The following is a 7,536-nucleotide window of genomic DNA, read 5'->3' on the forward strand; positions in this document are numbered from 1 at the left end:
TTGGATCCTCTGCTTCATCTAATCTACTGTTGATTTCCTGTAATATATTCTTAATTTCTGCTATTGTATCCTTTATTTCTTACTGGTTCTTTTTTATGGTTTCCATTTCCATTTTTATGAAAACATTGAGCATCCTTATAACCAGTGTTTGGAACTCTGTGTCTGCTAGACTGCTTGTCTTCATTTCGTTTGTTTCTTTTTCTGGAGCTTTGTCCTGTCCTTTCATGTGGGACATGTTTCTTTGTCTCACCATTTTGGCTGCCTCCCTGTGTTTGTTTCTATGTATTAGGTAGGCTGCTATGTCTTCTGGACTTAGTAGAGTGGCCTTATGTAGTAGGTGTGCTGTGGGGCTCAGTGGCACAGTTTATCTGGTCACCTGAGTCACACGCTCCAGGTGTGTCCCTTGTGTGGGTTGGGTGTGCCCTCCTCTTGTAGTTGAGCCTTGGTTGATAACTGCACATAACTGTGAGGGACTGACCCTTGGGCTCACTGGTTGTAAGCATTGGCCTTGACTACAGTAGAAGAATTGTTGTGCAGGGGCTGACCCTATGGAGCAGGATCTGCCTCAGCCTCAGCAGGACTCCGGTGCCTGCCCAATCTGCCCCTTTGGTGTGTTGTACTTGGAGACGGCTAAGTGATGCTCCAGCTCGTTTTAAACCTGGCCACTGGAGGTGCCAGCCCCAGGACCACCTTGGAGGGAATCCACTGTAGATCTACTTCAGCCACAGCCTGTGCCCCACCTGAGGCCACCTAGCGGGAGCCAGAAAGAAATCCACAGATGTCTGCCACCTGTGCTGTGCTTGGAAGCGCCTTGAGAGGCCAAGCCATGATCCAAGGCCAGCTGCCACTAGTGCCAGCTTAGGGCTGCTTAGCTAGAGGTACAGGACACACTCAAGCCAGATGCTGTTTGTCTGGATTCTGCGAACCTTTGAGAGACCTTGGATAGTGCAGCTTGAGCCAAGGCAAATGGTCTGCATGAAAAAGCTGCTGAGGCCGGCCCCGTGGCTCAGGCGGTTGGAGCTCCGTGCTCCTAACGCCAAAGACTGCCAGTTCGATTCCCACATGGGCCAGTGGGCTCTCAACTACAAGGTTGCCGGTTGGGCTCCTCGACTCCCACAAGGGATGGTGGGCTCTGCCCCCTGCAACTAAGATTGAACACGGCACCTTGAACTGAGCTGCCGCTGAGCTCCCGGATGGCTCAGTTGGTTGGAGTGTGTCCTCTTAACCACAAGGTTTGCCGGTTCTACTCGCTACGGCAACTGGACCTGGAGCTGAGCTGCGCCCTCCACAAGTAAGACTGAAAGGACAGCAATTGACTTGGAAAAAGACCTGGAAGTACACACTGTTCCCCAAAAAAGTCCTGTTCCCCTTCTCCAATAAAATCTTTAAAACCAAAAAAAAGCTGCTGAAAGCAGCCTGGGTGTGCCTTAAAGTTGGGCGTGGCCAGGTCTCAAATCTGCAGGGCGGGGCAAACGAACAGCAGAGACTCAGAAATGGCTGCCGACTGTGTTCATGCACCGGGAAGGGGGAGGGCTCAATAAAGAAACAATGGCGGAAGCCATTGTTTCTTTCTCCGTCCAGGAGAAAGCCACCTCTCCAGCCTCCGTCCCAAGCCAGATGACTCAGTTTCCCACCATTTGTCCCTGCCACCTTTCCAGCTGCTGCCCCAGTTCTGGAGCTCAGAGCAAATGATTCTACTGGTGGGTAAGTCCTCGCGGGGTCCCTTTAACAGGAGCTTCTATGAGTGCAGCCACACTCCGTCTCACTCATTCACAATCTTTGCTGGTTTTCACAAGCAAAAATTATGGGGACTTCTCTCCCCGGCACTGGAAACTTGGGCTAGTATGGGGCTGGTATGTCTCGCTCCTTTAGGGGGTGGGGAGACCCCCCACAGCTGAAAGAGCTCCCCTGATCTTTAATGGTCATATGTGTGTGTGGGACCAATCTGTGCCACGGCTCTGAACTTCCTGCAAGTCTGGAGGTGGCTTCTTTTTCAAGTCTTTAGTTGAAAGGCTTCAGTTCAGCTTGAGTTTAGGTGATTCTCCATAATGGTTGTTTTGTGGGTTTGTTATAATTTTTTTTTTTTTGTTTAACAAGCTTGACTTTCACTTTATTTTTCTTGTATAAAATTACGTGGTGGCCACAGCTGGAGCCTGGGTCCTCTGCACAGAAACTCTGGTGTGGGTTTTGACGAGATGGTCGGTGAATTCCTGATAGGGAGACTTCGTGAATACAGTCTCTTTCCAGAGGTCAGGGGTCAGATAGCTGTAGGTCTTAGAGATGGCATCAAAGGTGGCCTTGGCAAAGTTGCCCAGGGTGGCAGTGCAGCCCCTGGCGGAGGTGTAGCAGTCATCAATACCAGCCATCATCAGCAGCTTTTTGGGCACAGGAGCTGAGGCAATACCAGTGCCCCTGGGGGCGGGGATGAGACGCACCAGCACAGAGCCACAGCGGCCAGTCACCTTGCAAGGGACAGTGTGGGGCTTGCCGATCTTGTTCCCCCAGTAGCCTCGCCGCACGGGGACGATGGAGAGCTTGGCCAGGATGATGGCCCCACGGATGGCAGTGGCTACCTCCTTGGAGCACTTAACACCCAAACCCACGTGTCCATTGTAGTCCCCAATGGCGACAAATGCCTTAAACTGGGTCCTCTGGCCAGCGCGGGTCTGCTTTTGTACCGGCATGATCTTCAAAACCTCATCTTTGAGGGAAGCCCCCAGGGAAAAAATCAATGATCTCCGATTCCTTGATGGGCAGCGAGAAGAGGTAGATCTCCTCCAGGGACTTGATCTTCATGTCCTTGACCAGTCAGCCCAGCTTGGTGACGGGGATCCACTCTTTGTCCTCGGCCTTGCCTCCGCGAGCTCCGCGGCCGCGATTCCGGCCGCGGCCGCGATTCCGGCCGCGACCGCGACCACGACCTCGGCCCCGGACGCCGCTGCCGAATCCTCCACGGAAGCCACCGCGGCTTCCCAATCCAGGGCCCCCAGGGGCTCCGGCCCCTCCCGCAGCACCGGCGTCATCCGCCATTTGGTGTTATATCTGAGAAGCTGATTTGTTATAATTTTGATGTGGATGTGAGAGAAGGTAAACACAGCATTTACCTACTGCACCATCTTGGTTGTCTCCTGCTCCTAGCCAGGGTTCTCTCAACCTGCTATTCTTTTACTTAATGTTGTATTATAAATTTTCCCATTATAAGGGAGGGAAAATAATTTTTCTTCTACTCTTTTAAGTTCTTCTGGCTGGTCTAATAATCAAATTGACATAAGACATATTAACAGGAGAAAATAAACAAATTTATTATATACACTTATATACATATGGGGGCTCCATAAAAATATGGGATCTGAGGACAAATTGGGCAGTTAAGGCTTATAGGTTATTTTAAACTAAGGAGAACGGGGTGGGGTGGTGGTGATTGTGGTTTGAGACTTCAAAGGGGAGAAAGGCAATTCATATGGAGATGAAAAAGCAAATGATTGATAAATATTTGCTGGGCCATATTTCACAATGGGGCACAGAGAGGCCTTGCTAGGCTCCTCCCTGTCTATCACACACTAGTTCACACTAAACTATAGTTATCTATGATGATGGCTCCCTTCCTGAAGCACGTCTTCTATTTAAACTCTTTTAGGCAGTTAAGGGGAAAGTCAAAGTTTCTTCTTGAGTCTTTTGTTTCTTAAAAATAACCAGCTTAAAATAATTGCTATCCCAAAAGGCGTATTTAAGGTGGCAAAGTCTGCTTCCCCTCCACCATCATGTCAAAAAACTTCATAAGTATCATTTTGAAAAAAATTCATGTTTTATTACACAGGTGTATTTCAGTTATAATGCTTTCGAAATGCAATTTGACAATGGATGTGTCCAGGGTTGATCAGGGTGATGGACTCTGATTCATTAGGACTTTCCATAATAGTTTCAAGAGTTCCAAACTTCATGTGTCTACACAGTTGAATCTTAAGTAGGAAGCAAGGCAGCAGGTTGAAAAGGGATATTTAAAAAAAAAAAATGCTTTTTTTCTGGGTTTTTTTTTTTTTTTTTTTTTGGTGGGGGAGAGAGAAAACCTTTGCCAAGTATTAAGAGCCTTAAAAATATTTATACCCTTTAATTTAGTAATTCTACTTTGGGAATTTCTCTAAGGAGGTTTTCCCTTACATCTCCCTGACCAGAATTGGGTCTCATGCTTTTTCTTGACTAATCATTGCCATGATTTATCTCTGGGATTGGACCTCTATCACCTAAACAAATTGTCAAGGGGATAAGAAGAAGGATTTGGCTATTGAGTACATAACTAGAAGAATTATTCCCTTCTTTAATATTGGAAATATTCTTGCATATGAAATATTTGAGCGTGTTTGTACATTTTAGATGGTTTTCTGTGGAGGGATTTACAGAACTAAAATTACTAGATTAAAGGGTGTAAATATTTTTATGGTACTAAATACTTATTACTGACAGGAATTTTAATATTTTTCTTTTTATTGAATTCTAGATTTATATTTGAAACAAGACAGTGAGATACTAGATTCCCCTTACAAACAAAACAAAAACAAAAAACAAACACCACCGAAAACCAAACCTCATGCATTCGCAAGGTTTTCTTTCAGTAATCACTGAGTGAACTGAAATTGAACAAAAACATAATTACTCTTTCTATCACTGAGGAAAAAACTCTCTGAATTGAACGTTACTACTCATTGAGGAATGGGGCTGACTGGATTGATCTAACCCCCAGTTTTTCTTATTCTGTCTCCTTTAGATAATTTTATTGTTTATTATGTCCACATAAATGTGTAAGCTATGGAAAGGAAAATAAACTGCAACTCAGCTAATTTTGCTTTTGATTATTGATTAAGCAGAAGACAGAAATGTGTAAGAAGTTAAAACTTAGTCAAAAGAAGAAATTGAAAAATATTTCTATTGTATTTTCACTCTCTGCCTCAGATGATTTAGTTAACTGCAATCAGATTTTCCCCCCCGTAAGAGCATCAGTCACACTGTGTTGTTTTAGGAGAACAGAAATACTGTTAAATTTCCAGGAGAACTGTTGTGAGTGTTAAATAAAATTTGGATTCTAAAGGAAAGTGGAAGGATTTGTTGGCATGATTCTCGAATAGATTAAGGCTTTGCAAGTGGGTGTGCTAATTAAGTCCACTTCCATGCGTGCCTTTCCTACCTACCTTGAAAAATTATAGTACCAATGGTACTTTAACAAAGACCTCTTCCTGCATTTGTGGAATTGACAGGACCCACTGATGAATTTGAAGTTCCACCTCCTTGAGAATCAGTTGAGATTTCTCTCACATATTTCTTAAGTTTTATCTTAATCTTGTATAAAAGGTAATCTTTAGAAGTTCTTTCCTCAGTAGACTGCTCTATTTTCCCATAAAATACACTTGCAAATAAGTCTGCAGATTTTTTTTTTTTTTTTAACACAAATGCCTGCAGCAACATCCATGATAAATCCTTTCTTGGCCTCAGCTTTCTGTAACCTTCTCCATCCCTCACAATGACACACAGTTTCTCTCATTCATCTTTTATTACAATTCAATATTGTGCTTGAATATCATTAGCTTCTATTCAGCATTTCCCCCCACCCCACCTTTCTTTTTTTCTTTAAAGGACAAACTACTGTTGTTGTGCACATTTCATTTGGAAATTGACTTTGGTGTTATAGGTTCTAATATATTTATACAACAGGTACACAAAGGTATTGGAAAAAAGAAGAAATATTTTTAACATCGTAAACCTCTAGCAAAAATATGTGTGTAATAGAATCTGGTACTGCGGTATTACACACATTACAACTGTCACTGTGACTTAGAGCCTTAGTTTAGCTGAAAGAAAATCTATAACCCCAGAAATGCAACAATGTTTGAGTCACAGTTCAGGGTAATAAATGTTTTTCACAGAATACTGTAATCCATATTTCCAAAAGCTGATGCAACAAAGGAATTTCTACTAGAAATCTTTCAATTTCATGGGTGGAGGGTCCAATGCAGAGAGAAACAGAGAAAGGAAAAAAAGTATTTAGAAAAAAATGATACACTCGAGTGACATGATAAACTGCCGATATTCAGAAACCTTAGCCATCTGGCTAGTGAATTTGGTTGCTGCATAGCGTCCTCTGATTAAAAGTCAGAAAAGGCAAACTTTGTTTGAATAATTTTGAGTAGACTGTTTTTCTCTTGAAAGGGCATTTTCCTTTTAAGAGATCTGTTTTATGACAACAACAAGAAACTGGGAAGAAGAATCACAGACATGGATCATGAAGGGCGTTCCTCAAACTGTGGAAATGAGGGAATAATAAGGCCTCACTATTGTCTTTGTGTGGGCATGGGCAGGGCTTGATAGTCTGAGGAACATTCTTGAGTGCCTGTGATTGACTTAGATGTGTCTGAGATGTTCTCTTGACTTAATTAGGGGTGGGTGTAGATAGGAAAAGTCTAGGATGGCAAACAACAGGTCCTATGGAACCATAGAAAAGAAGCTGTTTTCATTTGTTCTTGTGCTTGTTTCTGGTCAACTGAAACAGTCATTTAAAAAAAATTTATTAAGTTTGTTGGGGTAACATTGGTCAATAACATCATAGTTTTAAATGTACAATTATATAATACATCATTTGTATATTGCAATGTATGCTCATCACCCAAAATCTAGTCTCCCTCTATCACTGTAAATTTGACCCCCTTTACCCTCTTTCTCCTCCCCCAAACCTCTTTCCCTCTGGTAATCACCATACTGTTGTCTGTGTCTATAAGTTTGTTTTGTTTGTTCATTTGTTGCTTAGAACAATCATTTTTAATAAGGGCAGAAACTAAAATACTTTCTGTTCCAGTTGAGGGAACAGGGGTAGAGTATCTGCTTGAATGTTAGAATGTGAAATTATAAAACAGGCCTGGCACTTTACCACTTCTATGTCACTCAGTTCCCTTCCCCTCCATGTAGGTTAAACCTCCTACTCATTCCTGAAGACCGATTCAAATGTCCCTTTGGAAATTCTTTCTTTCCACCTCTTGGCTCCCAAAGCAGTTATTTGTATTCTTTTATATTATCTATGACATTCTAAAGTTAGTTGCTCACATGGGCAACAGATCAGTTTGTTGAAGATCAATTTCCCAAAGTTATTTAGCCAAATTAAATTCACCAAAGTCAACTGAGGAAACCAATTGGCTTAAACCAATTTTTTTTTCAAGTCTGTGATTTATTCATCATAAGATCCTTGAAGGCAGAAACCTTGTCTGATTCATGCACAACTCAGCATATTGCTTGGGGGTATTGAAGGGGTTAACGGATGCTTAGTGCTTATTGAATTTAATTTAATATCACTGTAATACAAATGAAATAGCTTCATATTATTCTCGCTTTCCCTATGTTCACTTTTTCTAGCTGGGTTATAATGTGCAGACCACACCTAACTGGAGTATATAGACCTTGAGAAGTATTTCTGCCAAGCTTGTCCTGCAGGTATAGAGTTTGTATAGATTTATGTAAGAAACTCAGCCCTTTATTGAATTAAGAACCCTTGGTTCC

At 42.5% G+C, this 7,536-nt stretch overlaps 1 pseudogene across 1 annotated transcript; it reads right to left on the minus strand.

Annotated features, from left to right (window-relative positions):
• Window positions 1-2,129: 2,129 nt before the first annotated feature.
• LOC308497732 (small ribosomal subunit protein uS5-like) lies at window positions 2,130-3,030 on the minus strand (annotated as a pseudogene). Its single transcript has one exon. The product of its transcript is annotated as a small ribosomal subunit protein uS5-like (transcript).
• Window positions 3,031-7,536: the final 4,506 nt, after the last annotated feature.

Source organism: Rhinolophus hipposideros (assembly GCF_964194185.1).
Source record: "Rhinolophus hipposideros genome assembly, chromosome: 5".
Lineage (NCBI taxonomy): Eukaryota > Metazoa > Chordata > Mammalia > Chiroptera > Rhinolophidae > Rhinolophus > Rhinolophus hipposideros.